At 41.0% G+C, this 21,483-nt stretch overlaps 1 pseudogene; it reads right to left on the bottom strand.

The window, feature by feature from the left end:
- Window positions 1–18,127: 18,127 nt before the first annotated feature.
- LOC118473070 (ATP synthase subunit beta, chloroplastic-like) overlaps window positions 18,128–21,483 on the bottom strand; it is a 38,114-nt pseudogene continuing 34,758 nt past the window's right edge.

The following is a 21,483-nucleotide window of genomic DNA, read 5'->3' on the forward strand; positions in this document are numbered from 1 at the left end:
AGGGTCGTAGTCTAAGACCCAGGCTACCATCACTAGCAGGAGGGTTAGACACAAATTCAGAAAATGATCTATGAGGTGGCAGACTCCAGGCAAAATAGGCAATAGGAGCACCAACATTTGACACTTTGCCCCTCAGAATCATATCCAGTCGGCTCACCAGATCTTCAGTGGGGATTCTCTTGTTTGTGGCCCGGGTAGAGTCATTGATGCCACTGTACAGATAAGCTGGGTACGCCCTGTCCTTCAAAGGTTGAATATTCTTGAAGACGTAATCAGCAACCACAGCCTCAGTAGTCAAACCTCTGGCCTTCAACAAGAAGACCTCAGGAAGCAACACTTTTGCCTATGTTATCTCCGAAGGGGTCGGAGATTCTACCTAGCTTGGAGTACGGACATCTGGCTGCCTCCCCGACCGAGGGGGAAGGGACTTGCAGTGATTCTCCACGATGAACCACTCGAGGCGCCACCCCTTGATGATATCCTTTAGGGGGATGTCGAGGTACTCTGTTTTTCTCTCGCGACAATGATACAGATACTTCAAGAGGCCGAAATGGGGAAGAATGCCGAGATAGGCCTCACACAGATGAATAAAAATGGAAACTTGCAAGATAGAATTAGGGTTAAAGTGGGTCAAGTTCAGATCGTAGAAATCAAGGAGGTCGCGGAAGAAGGGAGAAACGGGAAGAGCAAGGCCGCGGATAAGAAAATTAACATAGACAATGGACTCATGAGTGTCCTCCGTCGGAACAGTAACCCCACGGCAAATCCGCCAAGAACAGAGTTATTTTGGAGGTAAAACCCCAACATACACAAGGTGAAAAGATCAGACTCTGAAATAACAGACATATGGTTACCCGCGAATGGCAACTAACTGTTGGGGTCGATTGGCGGGATGATTGCCACGGCGGAGCTGTGCCTCTTCCGTTTCGGCGCCATCGTAATCTCGCCGGCGGAATGAACAGTAGCGAAATCTCAGGGAAATAGAAGAGTGTTTCTGTAACACCCCTGGTGTTACGTAAACTAAAACTCTGACATGTCATCATAAGCATTTGCATTAATGTGCTTGTTACACTTAGAATGCATTCACTAGGTTAAACTTTTTCAAAAAGTGTGATGTTGTGTGTTGGGTTAAGGACTTGGCTTAAGCTAGACAAGAGTAGGTCACCTCTTGAGCAAGTAACAAATTGACTTGGAGACTTCAAGTGCTAAAGGCAAGTCCTAGAGTCTATGGCAACCTTGTTTTCAAAGGTAGAGCAAGTGGAAGAAACACTTGAAGAAAATGAAGAACATGTGGAACCCTAAAACTAGCCCAAAAGAGGAATTCAAAATCTAGAAATAATTTGACAAAAGTCCATATATCAAAGTTGTGGAGCTTGGAAAAGTGAATAAATTTCTTATTTGGAGATTACCATGTTGTGTGGAGAAATTTGGAGTAAATCACAAAAGTTCAGTTTTGAGCTCAAATTGGAATTGCTGAAAATAGTAACAACTAGGCAATTTTGTTCCTTTATAACTTCTGATCTATAAACATTTTAAAGGTGGTCATTGTAACAAAGTTATAAAGCTATGTGAGGAGTGTGACTTTGATTAAGTAACCTAGCCTTAAATCTATATGGAATTTGGAGAAGAACTGGTCTAAAGTAGAGCTACTGGAAAGCGTGGAGTTCAGACTTAATAAAATTCAATCTGAATTTCAGTATTTTGTGCAAACTTTGGGCTATAGTAGAGTGGAATCCAAAAGGGTTTAGCTAAGGGTCACTATATAGAACTTGTAGAGGAACTATTGAAGTACAGTCTTTGTTAAGCAACTTGGCCTTAAAAGTATATGCTACCAGCAGAAAAGGTGGTCCAAAGAAGTGTTGACAGACTCATGGAATTTTAGATGGTGAATAGTGAATTGAGTGGAGTTTTAGTGTTGAGTGTGCTGTTTTAGAGCTCATTTGTGGCTAAACCATAAAACTTTGGACTATGGTGTTTATAGAGAAGTTGAAGTCCATATGATGGTGAACAAGTTTTCTTAAGTGAGTTTGACATGACCCCATGCAAAATTTGAAGTAAAGCTTGCCTAAAAATGGACTGTCAGTGTATTGGTAACTTAGTGGTTCAGAGCTGAAACTCTGAAAAACAGCCAATGGTGCTTTGTTTGGAGCTCAGTTGTGATTAATCCATATGGTTTTAGACCAAGAGCTGTATAGCAAAATGGAAGACCATATATAGGAGAACAAATTTCTTTAAGTAAGATTGGTTTGGTGCTACACAAAAAAAAGGAGTAACAGTGGCTCAAATTTGGACTGTCACCTAGGTGGCTGAATTCTGAATTTTCAGATTTGGAATTGTATAAGACTGAATACCTGTCTGTCTGCTCCACTTTGAGGGCTTGTAAAGGCTGTTCTGTGTAGCTTTGTGCCAGAATGTCTACAGCAAAGTGGGAGAGGTAGTATCTATGAACAAAGTTTATTAAGGGATCCTGGCGTGACATTATATAAACTTGGAAGATATATGCGTCCAAAAAGGTCTGTGCTGAAAGAGTTAGGGTTCAGGCAGATCTGCTCTGAATTTCTGTCTGAGCAACTTTGAGACCTTACAGGGACTGTCCTATGCGACTTGGTGCCAGGTTGATCTAAGCAAAGCTGGAAAGCTTTGTATTCATGAGCAAGTTTTATTAAGAAACTTTGGCCTGGTGTTATATAGATTTAGGAGATAATGGCGCCCAAACTGCCCCTGTCAGAAAGAAGGAAATGGGGTGAACAACTGAAATTTGGTTCAGGCAAACAGAAAATCTTTAGCAAACTTAAGAATGAGCTAAATATTCTTAATTCTCGGAATTTTGATTGAAACATTGCACACATAGCTATTTTATATACCTTTGATCATAGCTCTTTCGGTTGGTACAAATGCATATTTCTCATTATTTATGTCCCAAGGCTACGACTAATGTGTTATCAAGTGTATTTCCATACTAAGTCGTAGATTAAAAGAGAAATGGAGTATATGGAGAAGACAAGGCTTCCACTCCACTCTAACGGTATCATTTACCCTTCACTCCACATCACTCTCAATTGGTATAATCTTCACTCTTATCAACTTGTACCAATGGGGATAAAGTAAAAGGGCTCTCAAAAGTCTCCATTTTTGGCGATTACTGCCAAAGGGGGAGGAGATATTAAGCCCAAAGCAAAAGGACCGCACCACCAAATTCAAAATTTTCGAAATGAAGATTTATTTGGCTTTCACAAATGTTTGTTTTCAATTGATATCTCAAATAAAGCTTTAACTGATATTTTTCATTGTTATCTATGTCATGACAATATATCAATTGATATCCTTATCTTGAGAAAGCAAAATCTCAAGTGGTATTGTTTTAAACTTCAATTGGTATCTTGTTATGACAATCTTTTCAAAATGGTATGTTTATCTTCAATTGGTATATTTAAAGATACATTTTCAAAATTGGCATCTAAATTACGAATATACTTTCATTTGGTATCTATTTCAAAAACCCTCTTGAAAAACTAAGAGGAGAATTTCATTCAGGGAGAGTTTTGTTTAGTCAAAGGAAAAACATTAGAAATAGGGGGAGAAATTCTAAATCTTGAAAATGCTTCTTGCAATCTTATTCATATGCCTTTTACTATTTGCAAAAGACTTTGAAAAGATTTTCCAAAAAGATTTGCAAAAACAAAACAAGTGGTGCAAATGCGGCCTAATATATTAAATAAAAGAAGCAATCCATTCACATCTAATGAGATTATAAATTGGTTTAATTCTAAGTAACCTATGCACTTACCATATGCAAACTAGTTCATTTCTGCACATTATATTTTTGCTTTGGTTTGTGTTGGCATCAATCACCAAAAAGGGGGAGATTGAAAGGGAAATAGGGTTAACCTTTTCCCACAATTAATTTTGGTGGTTGAATGTCCAACGCAGACAAATGGACTAACTAGTTTGCTCTAGAATACATGTTCTACAGGTACATAAAGGTTCAACACAAACCAATAAATTTACAAGTTAGGGATCCAAATTCAAAGGAGCAAAGAAACCAAGTGTGATGTGGACTGGCGCACTGGACTGTCCGGTGTGCCACCAGACAGTGTCCGGTGCACCAGGTTCGTATAGGGCTGAACCAGCCACTCTCGGGTTTCTGCAGGCGCACTCCGATATAATTCACCGCACTGTCCGGTGCACCAGCGAAGCAACGACTATCCAGCGCAACGGTCGACTGCAACGGTACCCTGACGCATGAATAGTGAAGCACAGTGCGCGCAGAGTCAGAGCCGCAGGGTCAGAGGTGCACCGGACAGTGAACAGGACCTGTCCGGTGTGGCATCGGACTGTCCAGTGCCGCAAGAGGACAAAGCCTCCAACGGTCGATAGCTCCCGAACCCTAACGGTTGGGTGACGTGGCAGCGCACCAGATAGTCTACAGGACCTGTCCAGTGGCGCACCGGACTGTCCAGTGCGCCCATCAGCAGCAGCCTTACCCAACGGCTTGTTGGTGGTTGAGGGCTATAAATACCCCCCAACCACCACAACTCCAAGCATCTAAGTCTTCTAAAGTTTTCATTCAATACAAAATCTAGTGCATTCACTCCTAGACACAAATTAAAAGATCAAAGCCTCTCTAAGACCCCAAAATCATTCCAACCACCTAGTGACCTGAGAGAGTGTTTGTTCGTGTTTTTTGTGCTCTTGTTGCTTGGATCGCTTTTTTCCTTCCTCATTCTTGTTCCCAAGTGACTTGTAATCAAAGCAAGAGACACCAAGTGTGTGGTGGTCCTTGCGAGGTCTAACTGACTCGTTTGATTAAGGAGAAAGTTCACTCGGTCTAAGTGACCGTTTGAGAGAGGGAAAGGGTTGAAAGAGACCTGGTCTTTGTGACCACATGTAACACCCCAAAGTTCAATTTTGTGAAGACAAGGAAATTCCCCAAAGGTTTTAAGTCAAAACGCCTTTCCTTAAAGATAATCATAATTTGGAAGTTTCTACTCCCAAACTGAATATGTTAAAAAATATATAATTACAGATACTTAGATAAACTAAATTGCCTTTGGATTAGGTTATATAGAAGAATTATGATTAAACTATTTCTTAATATATATAATCTACAATATAAATTTTATTTCCCTAGAATTAATAAGGTGTGGACTATTTTCAATTAAATGATTGGAAGCTTGTCTAAAAGAGCTAAAATAAAATAAATATGTTTTTGCACATCAAGCTGAAGTTCTATATGTGTATCTAAATTAAGGGTTTGAAATTCAAACTTGTGTTGATTTGAAATTCAAATAGAAAACAAAAAAAGAAAATAAAAAGAAAAGGGGTAGAGAGCTTACCTGGGCCCTAGACTTCATTCCGGCCCAACCACAGAAACACACTGTGTGGCCCACTCGACCTTCACACCCGCGCGCACAGCTGACTGTCTTATGGGGCCCACCCATCAGCCTCCCACGTCCTCTCACGCGCGGAACTTCTCCCACTGATGTACCAGGCCCGCTCGCTAGTCTCGGTGTTTTCCCTATTTATCTTCCTGACCCGCGCGGCGAACGCCTTCTCCGTGATCCGCGTACCCGCATGCGCCCATCTCGCCAGCTCCGCCTGCATGACCCGTCCGCCCCATATATTCCGCCTTTAGCCTCGTCGCCTCAACCCCATGAAGTCAAAGCCGCCACGGGATCGGGTAGAAACCACCAGGGCGCTGTGAAGTTGAGGGTCAGCAGGGAGTGGCCGCACCGTGAGTCTTCACCGCGGTGCGCCCAAATTGAGCCGGGGACCTTCGCCGCGCCACACTGTGGATACCGGTGGCTCTGCAAAGACATCGGGTGTCCTCGACGCCGTGGATTTCGCGGTGACATCAGACACCACGATCTCCGCCTCCGCCTCTCACCGTGGTTAAGGCCTTCAGCGTTGTCGTGGTAGGTAAAAAACTCCCCTCCTTGGCACTTGTAACCCGCACATTAGGATTCGCATGGTAGGACTAGAAATCTGGGAGGTGCATAGTGTTAATTCCTCGCCATAGCTAGGAATTGCGGCTGCAATGCCGCCGTGCCGTGGTTGGTACGTCTCCTCGCTTCCGGTGGTGGTGCGCCACCACCGTTAGGTTCGCCGTGTTTTTCCCAACGTGAGAGTGTAGCTCGATTTGAATTTGGGAGATCGGGGTGCGAGAGTGCGAATCCCGGCATGCATTCGCCATGCGCATATGCGGCGGCGCTGCTGCCGACGTCATGGAGATTGGGGAGGCACTTGTGCCGTTGGATCGGTTTCCAGCAGATGAGATTAGATCGTGACTGATTCGTTCTGAGCCGTTGATCCGTCGATGTACGCCCAGAATTAAATGTGTGGATACCACTTCGCGACTTCAGATCCGGGCAGGATATCTTAGATCCTACGGCTGCTAGTGAATACCGATTCGAAAACCTAATCGTAGCCATCGGGGTTTGATCGGGCGACTGGGGTTTACCCGTACCCCTTCACCATGACTATCTTACAGAAGAGCCCCTGCACTCCATAAAAATTATCCCGCGGTTCAGGGCAGGTGCAATCTGAATCTGGTGGACTTTAGCAAGTTAAACCTCAGACTTTCTAGTATTTGACGCTTAGTCCACAAACCACAGAAATAATATTGGAAATTGATTTATAGTACAAAATAATTGTAGGAACTTGTATAATTCATAGAAAATTCATACTAGCTCCATTTTAATCCATTCTAGTTCCTATAATTTTGTATTAATATTGTTTAATACTTAGGGTCTCTGTTTTGACATGAAAACAGTGATAAAATTGATTTCCTAATTAATCCTATCTTAGACACATAGAACCTTCGGATACTCATAACCCCTTCGTTTTAATTCCGATTTGACTCGTTTCAGTTGCGTTAGTTTCGTATAAGTATTTACTACGCAGTAGAAATAATTATTATACCATGTCTCATTCTTTTATAATTAGGTCTTTATTTAACTTATGTTGGTTAGTCTTTTTAATCTACTTACCATTATAATCTACTAAAATATGATCTATGGTCAATTTATTTAGATTAAAGTTGAATTAATTACTACTTTAGGTTATCTTTTGTCTGGAATTATAAAATAAACATAGAACCTAGTTTTAATCATTTAATAACATCATAACTTGATGACCACAACTCCGATCTTAGTAGTTCTCGACCCCACGATCTCGTAGCTTCGCGTAGATTATTATTATGCAGTTTGTTCTTATGTTTGGTGTGATGTTAATTTTGTATATACCATGTTTGTTTGTATTTCTACGACTAGCAGTGAGGTCACGAGCATCTGAAGAATCAACCTAGTACCTGGAATCTCAAGTGCCAGGCAAGTTGTGCCCTTGATCACTTTTGTTTACCCAATAATGTTCTTTAATATCACATGTTCATGCATAAGTTTAACTTTGATGGGACCCAATAGGTCACCCTAGTCTGATTATCTTTTACCTTGTTTACACCTGAATCATTTGGGTAGTTTGCTATTACTTTATATGGTCTTGGGTTAATATTTCATTATATCTATGTTCCAATTATTCTATTATTTCATTTATGTTCATGTCAAGATCATTATATTTTAATTGGAACATGAAGCTTAAGTTGAGAAACACGTGCCACCACAATGGTGGAATTGGACGCCCTTGGCTGACTAATTAGGAAAGCTAGTGGAAGACTACCTTATCCGAAAGGGGCAAGGGCAGTAGGGGAGTTGCATGCAAGGAGGTTCTCGGGATGATTTTGCTGCGATGGCGGTCAGACGAGGGATTCTTGCAAGTTCTCTTCCCATAAACTGTAGCGTGTTTTCGGAAACTAGTGGAACTTTGTAAAGGCCTCGTAGTGGATCCCTAGTCATTCACCTCGGTAGTGTCTAAGGGCCTTGCAAACCCTGGTGACATGGGATACATGACTTCTAGGTACAAGGTACAACCTCTGCAGAGTGTAAAACTGGTATACTAGCCGAGCTCACGGTCATGAGCAGCTTAGGACTCTCCCATGATTAAATTATGGAACTTAAATTCAATTTGTCATTTGCATTGCATGGGATTTGTTATTAATTTTGTTCTATTATTTATTATGGTTTTGTATTTACTTACATTTAGTAACTGCTAATAAAATTTGACCAACTTATTAAAAGCAATGCTCAGCTTTAACCCCTATTGTTGATCAGCTTTACACATCACATGAACTCCCACCTTTGGTGAGTTCATGCCACATTATTCCCCACAACTTGCTGAGCGATGAACATGTGTGAGCTCACCCTTGTTGTCTCACACCCCCCACAGGAGAAGAACAGGTGGTTCAAGAGAAGCCACACAATGAGGAGTTCAATTCGATCTAGGTGGCGTCTCCCAGTTGACTTTCTGGCGCCAAGGATGGATTTTAGTTCGATCCATATTTATATTTTATTTTGTAAGACTTCCGCTATGTAATAAGTACTCTGATTATATTGTGACATTTATCTCTATACACTCTGTTATTATATATGTTGTCTACTTTGGTGCATGTATGAGACGCACTCGGCTTGTCCCTTAAATCCGGGTGTGACACCACCTCAACGGGGACTAGGTTCTTTAGAACTGAACCTCGATAAAACAAATCACCGTGTTCATTCGCTTGACTTCCATTTGATTTGTTTTCCCCTCTCTCCTGGACTTGATTTAAGTACTAACGCTAACCTCGGCTTGTAATTTGTGTTTTAAGTTATAAATTTTAGATTACGCCTATTCACCCCCCCTCTAGGCGACTTTCACCTATCAGCCTGATGGCGCCAAGGAATAATTATTTAGTTCGTTTTATTGTTATCATCTATTTTTATAAGACTTCCGCTATGTAATAATGATACTTATGACATTTATCACTATACACTTTGTCATTATATGTGATGTGCTTCTTTAACGCACATATGAGACACACCCAGCTTTATCCCTTAAATCCGAGTGTGACAAAAGGAGGATGGAATTCAAATCAGGTAAGGGATCCTTCCTTGTATTGATTTGATCAAAATTCTTTTTTCTTTTCCTGTCTCTCTGATTTTCGATGAATGAGCCTATTGTAATGCTTTTATCTCTATTCTATGGCGCAATCGACCGTCGAGTCTATAAACAAGTACTAAATAAGGAAAAGAAAACTATGGTAGAGGAAACATAAGATATCCATGCTAAAATGGAAAAAAGACATATATATATATTAGGGCTATACGGATTCGAACCGTAGACCTTCTCGGTAAAACATATCAAACAGATTATTATCGAAATGATTCGAACTGTTTCAAAGACCCAACATGCATTTTTCTGCATTGGGCTCTTTCATCAACTAATGTAAAGATCAGTGAATTCGCCATAGTTTTTCATTAGGGAAAGATAATAAGATGGCTCCCCATGCTCTAATTGATTATTTGTCTTATGATCTATCTAGGAACAATACCAAAGTGTTTCAAAAAAGGATTACCTTGACTAAGGTCTGCCTCCGGTCTAAATTAAATCAACCTAAGTGAAATGGAGTCTCAATCATTCCGCTGTAAGAGTTTACTATGAGACTTCGTACACCTTAAAGTTCATAGAACGAAAAGAAGTTTTTTGGAGGCCCTTATCCTCATTACGCCTAGCATTGAGTGGGCTAGATATTTACCTTATCAACTAGCAAATCAATAGGAGTTCTATTTGAGTAAGCACTTTAATTGGCACCTGAATCGGACTGAACCAGCTGTTTGTCATTGTTAGGCTACCGTTCTTCTATTCTTTTGAATCCATGAAGTAAGACATTGATTTTGCAATAAGGTCAATTATGTTCATTGCATAATAAGTCCCCTTGAAAAGCATTAGCGCACGTATAAACGAGTTGCTCTACCGAACTAAGTTATAGCTCTTGTCAGAGATATCTGAACATATAGATAATTTCTAGTCAAGATGAATATTCTCTAATGCCAGAGGATATCCCTTTGATCCGTTTACTATATAACATAAACATACCAATAACGGAGTGGTATTGCTTATAAAAAAGATGCAATCTATAATCGATCGAAGTAATGGGGCTTCTTTTGTGGTGATAAATTGCCTACTTAACTCAGTGGTTAGAGTATTGCTTTCATACGGTGGGAGTCATTGGTTCAAATCCAATAGTAAGTAGGTAGGTAGAAAAATTACTAGATAGCATTAGACTTACTTCACTTCGCTATCTAATAACTTTTTTTACCCTTCTTTCCTTTTTCTTTGTATCAACAAAATCTTTGGATTGTCTTCAATTGGATGGGGGAATCCAAATGACAGCCTCGACTCGTATCTTAGCTCGTTTGAGAGCTAGCTTTGCTTCAACCAATTCTTTCGTACCTTCAGCTTTACTCAAGTTAGCTTCAGCTATTTCAAGTGCCCGTTGAGCTTCTTCTGGATCAATGTCACTACCCAGTTCTGCATCATTTCCTAAAATCATGATCTCATTAATAACTATTCTTGCAAAACCACTCCACATAACCGCCGTTAACCACTGGTCGTTCAGGAGGCATATTCTCAAAGGACCCATATCTATAGCTGTGTTAACGGGGGCATGGTTTGGTAATACACCAATTTGGCTACTGTTGGGGGCCTTCGGCTTTCGAAGGTCCTCAAAAACATGATTTAACAATGTTTCTGGAGTAAAGTACATTAACAGGTATCTTCGGACTCGGATCAGAGCCACGATATGAAGAAGCACAAAGAACACGAAGGTTGGCACAGAGCCGAAGCTGTGTGTAGAAGAGCTTCGGAATAGCGGTGGAAAAGGAAACCGACTTAAAGATGAAAAACCAGATTAAACCTCGAAGAATTATCATAGAGTTATTGATAAATGTAAAGGGCGTTAATGTAATTTTGCGTGGGCTGCGACCCGTGCCTATAAATAGGTGAACAGTATCCCCGTACTGTTCATGCGGATTTGGCATTGGCTTTTGCGTCATACTCGTACTTTTACCTTCTCACGAGCTGAAGGTACATTTGTAATTTGATATCATTTCTATTTTTCCATCATAATAAAATGGGAATGAGTTGACAATAATACATAACTGTTTATGTCATTTTTTATGTTTTATACAATTCCTTCTTCATTATTATGTTTTATGCTTATGAAGGTATGTCCTTCATAACCTTCGTCCGAAAATCATTATATCCTTAGGGAAATAATGCTTCGAAGGACGAAGGATATTAACATTTAACATTTTGTGTTGCCTTGTTCTTGATTCATAGCATTTGAGAACAAGTCCCCAACATTGGCGCCCACCTCCGGTGAACTCACTTCCATTTTTTGAGTCTTGAACACTTTCGGCAAGCATCACCTTCGTCATGCCGCCGAAAAAAGCTTCAGCGACAGAGGCTGGTACTTTACAGCCGCTGGATCGCAATCAGGACATCCTTTCTCTTAGAGAGGCCCGAAGCCAGAAGAGGAAGGCTGTTAGTCCGACACCTCTGGAGGATGACCTGGATCAGGAGATCCAAAACCTGGAGATCCTTCAGCAACAGGTGCAGCGCAAGAAGGAGAAGATGGCTCGTCTAGCTGATCTTCAGAGACATATAGACGAAGCTTCTGAAGAGGTTCGTCATCTTGTTCAAGATGATCAGAGCCTAAGGCTTCCACGCAGAGAGCCCCATCAGGAAGGCTTCCACAATGAGGACGACTGGTATGAAGATTTCAATCATGGAAACTTTGCTTTTGATGATGCTTCTCCTCTCTCAGTAGAATTGCAGGCTACACCATGGCCCTAGTCCTACAAGCCACCCCAGCTCCCCATGTATGACGGTGATACAGACCCCAAGCAATTCCTGATGAGCTACGAAGCAACGATATCTTCGTATGGTGGCAATACGGCAGTCATGGCAAAATCTTTTGTCATGTCCGTCAGGAGCGTTGCTCAGACTTGGTACTCTTCTCTTCGGCCAGGGACAATTACTTCTTGGCAGAAATTGAAGGATATGCTGATAACTAGCTTCCAAGGGTTTCAGACGAAGTCAGTCACCGCTTAGGCTCTCTTCCAGTGTACCCAGGACCATGAAGAGTACCTTCAGGCGTATGTCCGGAGGTTTCTGCGCCTGAGGGCACAAGCGCCAACAGTGCCCAATGAAATTGTCATTGAGGCCATGATTAAGGGGCTTCGGCTGGGACCATCAGCGCAGTACTTTGCCAGGAAGCCACCACAAACGTTGGAGAAGCTGCTCCAGAAGATGGACGAATACATTCGAGCTGACAATGACTTCCGCCAAAAAAGGGAGGAAGCATTCAGGTTCTCTAAAATGACCAGGGGCTTTGGAGGAAGATTTCACCCGAGGCATGTTAGATCAATCCATAACTCTGCTCAAACTGATGATCGAGGGAGCCAGCAGCAAAGGCCACAACACTCTTCACAAGCTTCGGCCCAACAGCAGAGTTCTTTTCGGCCGCCAGCGCCAAGGGGCAGAGGCGCCAGGGGCTTCGGGGGAAGGTTTGGAGACCAGCCAAGAAAAATATATTGCCTATTCTGTGGTGAAGACAAGGGCCATACTACTAGGATGTGCCATGTTACCATCCAGAAGCAGAAGGAAATAGCGGAAGCAGCAGCGCAACAGAGTCAACCGAAGCAGGTCATGCATACTGCTTCGTATCACTCACCTTATATTCCAGAATATGTAGGCAACCACCCTGTAGCTTCTGTCGCTTCGGCAAGCCAACCCCAAGCATCTTGGCAGCAACCTCCACCGCCACCGCCGACCCAGCGAGGACAACAGCCAGAAGGGAGTCAGCACAATCATCTTCAGAGGGATTTCAGAGAGGAGTCCGAAGCTCGCACAGTCAACAGCACTGTGCCAGAGTCGAAGCACATTTATTGACAAATATCCTACCTCAACAGCAGTTCTTTTGCATTTTCTACATTCACTATTACCCTTTTTGTTAATAAGGAACAATTATGAAGAGTTTAAATGTCTTTTATTGAATTTCAATTCCTTGTAATACTTTCGTCTTTTATCATAATAAAAATATGTTTTTTCAATAGGCTTGAGTTGCCAAAGCATACGAACTTATACTGATTTGAAGGATCTTTGTATTATCAAAAATTTGATTTAACGGACACAGTACAAATTGTTCGAAGCAGTAAAAAGTCGTTCCTAAGGGAGCGCAGTGTAAGTTTTCTAAACTTACAGCGAAAAATAAACGCTGATTCCGCTGAAAGTAAAAGGCGAAGAAGCTCCTAAGGGAGGCTTACAGCGAAAAATAAACGCTGATTCCGCTGAAAGTAAAAGGCGAAGAAGCTCCTAAGGGAGGCTTACAGCGAAAAATAAACGCTGATTCCGCTGAAAGTAAAAGGCGAAGAAGCTCCTAAGGGAGGCTTACAGCGAAAAGTCAGTGCTGATATAAAAAGTGTGTGTGCTTTATTACAGGGATATGTATCTGCGGCACAAAATATCATTTTGCATAACATAACATCATCACATCATTTTTGCATAACATAAGCATCATACAGCATAATGCATCTGGAACAAGAAGGGAATACAGTGTTGACCTTCGGAACATATTTTGGAAAGAGAGAAAATCGTGCTAAGGCACAAGACAAATTGAGATGAAGTATAGCCTCATCGGAAGCGCAACACAAAACTTTTTTATGGCTTCGGAAAATATTTCACGAAGCTTGGACATTTTTCATCAGAGAAGCGAATTCTTGTGATATAGAAAGGATTTTCTTCATGAAGCATGAAAAGAAGGGAAGGTGTTTTTTCGCCGAAGGCTCAAAAAATGGTATGTATGCAAAGTTTCATGCATCGTAAAGAATTAAACTATAAATAGATTATATATTACATTTAAAGTTACAATATATTACACATTTTTATGTTTTAAATGTTTCTACAATGGCATTCAATCCTCTTTAAGCACTATCTCTGCAGCTTCGTTCAATAGTTGGTTGACAACCTTGTCCATAATGGCTTCGGCCATTTTTCTAATTTCATCGTCCCCCTTCGGGTGGGGGCCCGGAGATGCCTCAGCAGGTTCTGAGGGAAGAAAAGATACGGCTATATTACAATTACAAACCGAGAACAGAGTTTGGAATTAAAAATTACAGCATGATAAAAACCACTAATTAATACCTATGTGCCCTTCGGGCTCTATACTTTTCTCGGCAGCTTCCGCTACTTTTCTAGCATCGTGGATGCCTTTTTCACTCCTTTGAATAATTTCTTGCGCCAATTCTCGGCCGCCGTTATCCCAGATATCGGTGAAGAATTTCCCGCCGACCATGCTTGCTTCGGGTGAGGAGTCTTTAATGTCTTCAGTGGACAAGGTAGCTTCGGACTGCGCTAAGGATTTTACATGCTCGCAGCCTTTTTTCTCCAAAACAGTAGCAATCCCTCTAGCACGCGATAAAGCGCAGATGTCGCCGCGGCTGTTCAGAATTTCCTCGAAGGCCTCTGCTTCGTGACTGATCCATTCCATTGGACCTTCAGGATTGCCTCTTGAAAAATTCTCTTCGCTAGAGAATGCGCCAACGCTGGCGAAGCTGGATTTTATCTTCTTGACGCACTCTATGGATTTAACATAGCATTTTCTCTGGGATGCACGAAGCTCCTTAACACTTATCTCTAAATGATTGGCCAGTTGATCACTAAGCTCTTGTTTTGTTTCTTCAAGTATACGTTCTTCTTTAGCTCTAGCTAGTTGTTTCTGAAGATCTTTAATTTCACGTTTTTGAGCTTCGGCATGGGCCTTTGAAGCAGCTTCGTCCTTTTTTACCTTTTCTACCAATGTAAGCAGAATTTTATCTTTTTCCAGAGCTTCGTTTCTCAGTTTAATAACTTCTGATCGTAGATTGTTGAACGCAATTTCATAGCTCTCGTCTTCGGCACTCTTTTGTGCTCTCAATGCGTTGCTTAGAATTAAACCCTATATGAAAAAGAGTTCGTATAAGAATAAAAGAATGAGTTACGAATTATAAAATTTCCAAACGTCTAATTCCCATACCTTCAGGCTATTGTACGCAAGACTATCCGCGAGATCTTCTTTCGTCATAGCACATAAGCCAGCTTCGAGCTTCGGAAACCCCATACTTCTAGCCATCTCCCGGCAGACGGACAATTCTTTGTTGTCTGGGAGGCAGTATAGGAAATCTTCTTCGTTCGTCCCATTGAACACTAGTGGCCCCTTTGGATATTTCAATTCTTTGGCATAGTGATTAGCTTCAAAAACTTCTTCTTCCGATAACTTTTTCCCCGAAGCATGTCGCACGATATAATCGTATATTTTGGAAGATGCTTCGGGGGCAGCGGTATCAATTTCTTCGACCAAAGTTGGCTCTGACATTTTCACTTCTTCGGTGGCCTTTGCAATTTTTGCTTCTTCTGCTTCCAAAGGTATTACCTTGGTCGGTTCTGAAGGCCCGGTCTCAATTCCAGTCTGTTGCTTCGGAGCTTTAGCAACGGATACTTCAACAAGCGCCTCAGAAGTTTCAGCAGTCTTCTTTGGGGTTGTGCTTGGAAGTTTAATTGTTTCCAAAACATCCAATATGTTAACCATTCTTTTTCTTTTTGGGGTCACTGTTGGCCCCTTTTTAATTTTTGCTACTTCAATTTCTACTGAAGGACTTAAAATTTCTGATATTTTTGCTCCCTCAGTTGATGCTTTTGCTTCTTCCATCTTTTCTGTCGATGGCGCTTCGGCCAGCTCTTTGGTTTCTGGTAACAGAGTCTTTGGTTCCTCCAATTCTTTTGTTGTTGGCGCTTCGGCCAGCTCTGTGGCTCCTGGCAGCGGAGTTGATTCCTTAGCTTCGGGAGCCGAAGACGTTGCGCTGCCGAATTCAGGCACTGTGGCTAGTTCAATGTAGCGTGGCCGGTGTGTGAGAACTTTCACCCTTTTTCTCTTCGGCGCTGGCTCGCTAGGAGCAGCTGAAGCAGTTTCTTTTGCAGAAGTCGTACCTTCCCTTTTCTGCCCCCGCACTGGATAATGGTAGTCGGGGTACACGAACCCAATTGCATCAAATACTCGGTTCAGTCTTTTCTTTCTTCGGCCTCCGAAGGCTGCTGACAATGCAGTATCTTCAGCCTTCGAATATATCCCAAGCAATTCATCGCTTACAGTCTCAATGCTCTTTAACCAATCATCATCTGGTTCAACGAACTTGTCCCCATACTTGAATGTATACTTCAGCCTGACTAGCCCACCTTCGTCAGTTTCTTTAACAGTTTCTTTTGGCATTTCCCAATTATCCGCAAGAGGCCATACTCTGAAGGCAATGTGTTCTTGTATTAAATCTCTTGTCCCAATAAAAGAGCAGATTATGCCGAAGGCCCGTTGGCATTCTTCGGCTGCTTCATCCATTTCTATCTTCGGTTTCCGGAGTCCGAAGCGCTGCCAGATGGGGCACATGATGACATCCTTAATATCCTCTCGAACCTTCAAATCATTTTTTACATAGAACCATTCTTTCATCCATTCCCCGGGTCATCTCTTACGAAACGTGGGCACGGGACAGTTTGATCCAGAGCGAGCGCCGAAGTTGTAGCAACCAAAGTTGTTATGGTATTGCTCTTTACCCCAGGGCTTCGTTTCATATAACAATTCATGTATATTGCAAAAGCTTTTTGCACTTGGCTCTAGACCCTGACTCTTCACAACCGAGATGAAGATTCCCATTCTTATTATTGCTTCAGGGGTAAGTTGATGGAGGTAAACCTGATATATTTTCAGAACTTCTACCACGAATCTGCTTAAAGGGAATCGTAGCCCAGCTTTTAAAAAGCTTCGGAAGATAACAACTTCATCATTTTCGGGAGTCGGCACAGTTCTTTCTCCGGCATCTGCTCTCACAATGGACATATCTCGAAAGTATCTCCCCTTCATGTTTTCAAGGTGACTTTGCCCAATAGTTGATTTTCCGAAGACTGAATGGCTTGGTCGCCATGGCCAATCTTCGGAATCTTCACCCCCGCTGTCTGCATCGTAACTGTCACTTTCACCAGTATCTTCAGATAAACCTTCTAAAATCTCCCTTGTAATCTTCTCCGTATTTGTCTTCGCTATTGACTCAAGAAAACCCAGATGCATCTCTTCAGAAAGGCTCAGCTTCATTTCGGCAGCAACCTTCTTCTTCTCAGACATTCCTTCGGAATTCTTGCTTCTCGCTTCCGAAGCTTAAAACTAGGGAGGCAGCCAAATATTTGTAGGCAGAAAACTATTTGAGCAGGTAAAACGGATGGCAAGAGAGCGTGTCAAATAAATTGTCGCGAGCCCGTATTTATAAACCCATTATTTCAGAGATTGGAGGGTCCCATTTGACAATGACTGATGCTATTCTAGCAAAATGAAGGTGTTTTTTCGGACCTTTGGCTCGTAGCCTTCGTCCATTTCGCAATCTGAATTTATCATTCTAACAAATTAATATTGCGAGGGGCTACTGTTGGGGGCCTTCGGCTTCCGAAGGTCCTCAAAAACATGATTTAACAATGTTTCTGGAGTAAAGTACATTAATAGGTATCTTCGGACTCGGATCAGAGCCACGGTATGAAGAAGCACAAAGAACACGAAGGTTGGCACAGAGCTGAAGCTAGGTGTAGAAGAGCTTCGGAATAGCGGCGGAAAAGGAAACCGACTTAAAGATGAAAAACCAGATTAAACCTCGAAGAATTATCATAGAGTTATTGATAAATGTAAAGGGCGTTAATGTAATTTTGCGTGGGCTGCGACCCGTGCCTATAAATAGGTGAACAGTATCCCCGTACTGTTCACGCGGATTTGGCATTGGCTTTTGCGTCATACTCGTACTTTTACCTTCTCACGAGCTGAAGGTACATTTGTAATTTGATATCATTTCTATTTTTCCATCATAATAAAATGGGAATGAGTTGACAATAATACATAACTGTTTATGTCATTTTTTATGTTTTATACAATTCCTTCTTCATTATTATGTTTTATGCTTATGAAGGTATGTCCTTCATAACCTTCGTCCGAAAATCATTATATCCTTAGGGAAATAATGCTTCGAAGGACGAAGGATATTAACATTTAACATTTTGTGTTGCCTTGTTCTTGATTCATAGCATTTGAGAACAAGTCCCCAACAGCTACTATTAGTAGATAAAATGATTTATTTCACTTCAGAATCCCAAATAATTCGTTTAGGAGTCAGTACATAAAGATTTAATTTCATTTCTTCAATTTGCTCTCCTCTTCTAAGTTTGTAGCTTTTGTGCTAGCTTCATCGATGTTCCCCACTAAATAAAAATCTTGTTCGGGTAGGCCGTCTAATTCTCTGGAAAGGATTAGTTGAAATCCTCTAATTGTTTCTGCAAGACCAACATACTTTCCAAGAGAATCGATAAAAACTTCTGCCACAAAGAATGGTTGTGATAAGAACCACTCGATTTTTCGTGCTCTTGCTACAGTTAAACGATCTTCCTCCAATAATTCATCCAATCTAAGAATTGTGATAATGTCCTGAAGTTATTTGTAACGTTGTAAAGTTTCATTAACTCTTTGCGCAGTTTCATAATGTTCTTTGCCAATAATCCGAGGTTGTAACATAGTTGAGGTTGAATCTAAAGGATCTAATGCGGGATAAATACCCTTGGAAGCTAATCCTCTGGAAAGTACGGTAGTAGCGTCCAAATGTGCAAATGTTGTCGCAGGAACAGGGTCGGTCGAATCGTCTGCAGGTACATAAACTGCTTGGATCGAAGTTATAGATCCCTTTTTGGTAGAAGTAATTCTTTCTTGCAAAGAACCCATTTCTGTACTAAGGGTAGGTTGATAACCCACTGCGGAGGGCATTCTGCCTAATAAGGCGGATACTTCCGATCATACTTGAACAAAACGAAAGATATTATCGATGAATAAAAGCACGTCTTGCTTATTAGCATCTCAGAAATATTCTGCCATAGGTAGGGCAGTTAAACCAACTCTCATACGAGCTCCTGGCGGTTCATTCATTCGGCCATAGACTAGAGCTACCTTTGATTCCTCAATATTTTTTCATTAATTACTCTGGATTCCTTTATTTCCATATAAAGATTATTCCTTCACGATTATGTTCCCCTACTATGCCAAATATGGATACATCTCCATGAGCTTTAGCAATGTTATTGATTAATTCCATGATGAGTATTGTTTTACCTACTCCTGCCCAACCACCTTGATACCTGTTTCAAAGATAGATAATTTCGTATCTAACTCGATAAAGGCATGCATAGATATATGAATAGGAAATGTTGCACTAGTATCCACGGGACCGAGATTGTCAATAGGCTCCCCAAGAACGTTAAAAATTTGTCCGAGAGTAGCTCCACCGACTGGAACACTGAGAGCCCGTGTCAATCACTTCCATTCCTCTCATCAACCCCTCTATAGCACTCATGGCCACAGCTCTAACTCGATTATTTCCTAATAATTATTGTACCTCATAGGTCACATTAATTTGCTTATCAGCAGTGTCTGGACTCTTGACTATCAAAGCATTATAAATATAAGGAAACTTGCCCGGGGAAAAGTGATATCCAGCACGGGTCCAATAATTTGATCAATACGCCCAACGCTTTTTTCTTCAATTGTGAAAATCCCAGGAGCGAAGTAGGATTGGTTCTCATAATTAACACAAAATTTTCAAAAAAAAGGAATTTGTTGAATTTTTTCTTGTTGAATAATGCCAAATCAAAAAAATCAAAAATCCAAAAGTCAAAACAAAATGAATTAGTTAATTCAATAAAAAAGAAAAGGCGACTCACACTTGATTTCGTTGCCCAAGCGAATCCCATTCAATCGTTTACTTATGAAATGAATCCGTTGGAAAGTTCAATCCATTTTCATATAAATTTCGCCTTGTGTGAAGGATCTGTGCCTACTCTACTTTCCTATCTAGGACTTCGATATACAAAATATATACTACTGTGAAGCATAGATTGCTGTCAACAGAGAATTTTCTTAGTATTTAGGTATTTAGATTCAAAATATCAAAGGGGAAGAACTTTAAAAATTATAAAATAAAGATTAGGGTTTGGGTTGCGCTCTATCTATCAAAGAGTATACAATAATGATGGATTTGGTGAAACAAATCCACGGTTTAATAACGAACTGTGTTAACTTACCATAACAACAACTCAATTCCTATCGAATTCCTATAGTAAAATTCATATAGGATAGAACGTACACAGGGTGTACACATTATATATGAATGAAACATATTCATTAACTTAAGCATACTCCTTTTTTATTTAATGATTTGATATTAATTAAATATCTTTTTTTAGAATTTTGCAAAGGTTTCATTTACGCCTAATCCATATCGAGTAGACCCTATCGTTGTGAGAATTCTTAATTCATGAGTTGTAGGGAGGGACTTATGTCACCACAAATAGAAATATAAGCTGGTGTTAAGGATTATAAATTGACTTACTACACCTTGGAGTACGAAACCAAGGATACTGATATCTTGGCAGCATTCCGAGTAACTCCTTAGCTCGGTGTTCTGCTTGAAGAAGCAGGAGCTGTAGTAGCTATGGAATCTTTTACTGGTACATGGACAACTGTTTGGACTGATGGACATACCAGTCTTGATCGTTACAAAGGACGATGCTATCACATCGAGCCCGTTCCTGGGGACCCAGATCAATATATCTGTTATGTAGCTTATCCATTAGACCTATTTGAAGAGGGTTCTGTTACTAACATGTTTACTTCCATTGTGGGTAACATATTTGGTTTCAAAGCCTTACACAATCTACGTTTGGAGGATCTACGAATTCCCCCTGCTTATTCAAAAACTTTCCAAGGTCTGCCTCACGGTATCCAAGTTGAAAGGGATAAGTTGAACAACTACGGTCGTCCTTTATTGTGATGTACTATTAAACCAAAATTGGGATTATCCGCAAAAAATTACGGTAGAGCGTGTTATGAGTGTCTACGCGGTGGACTTCATTTTACCAAAGATGATGAAAACGTAAACTCACAACCATTTATGTGCTAGAGAGACCGTTTTGTCTTTTGTGCCAAAGCAATATATAAAGCACAAGCCGAAACCGGTGAAATCAAGGGGCATTACTTGAATGCGGCTGCAGGTACATGCGAAGAAATGATTAAGAGAGTTGTATTTGCAAGGGAGTTAGGGGTTCCTATTGTAATGCATGACTACTTAACACGAGGATTCACCGCAAATACTACTTTGTCTCATTATTGCCGCGACAACGACCTACTTCACATTCACCGAGCAATGCATGCAGTTATTGATAGACAGAAAAATCATGGTATGTATTTCCGTGTATTAGCTAAAGCATTGTGTATGTCGGGGGGAGATCATATCCACTCCGGTACAGTAGTAGGTAAGTTTGAAGGGGAACGCGAAATATCTTTAGGTTTTGTTGATTTATTACGCAATCATTTTATTGAAAAAGATCGTTCTTGCAGTATGTTTTTCACTCAGGACTGGGTATCCATGCCAGGTGTTATACCGGTGGCTTCTGGGGGTATTCATGTTTAGCATATGCCAGCTCTAATCGAAATCTTTGGAGATG

The sequence above is a fragment of the Zea mays genome, chromosome 1, assembly GCF_902167145.1.
Source record: "Zea mays cultivar B73 chromosome 1, Zm-B73-REFERENCE-NAM-5.0, whole genome shotgun sequence".
Lineage (NCBI taxonomy): Eukaryota > Viridiplantae > Streptophyta > Magnoliopsida > Poales > Poaceae > Zea > Zea mays.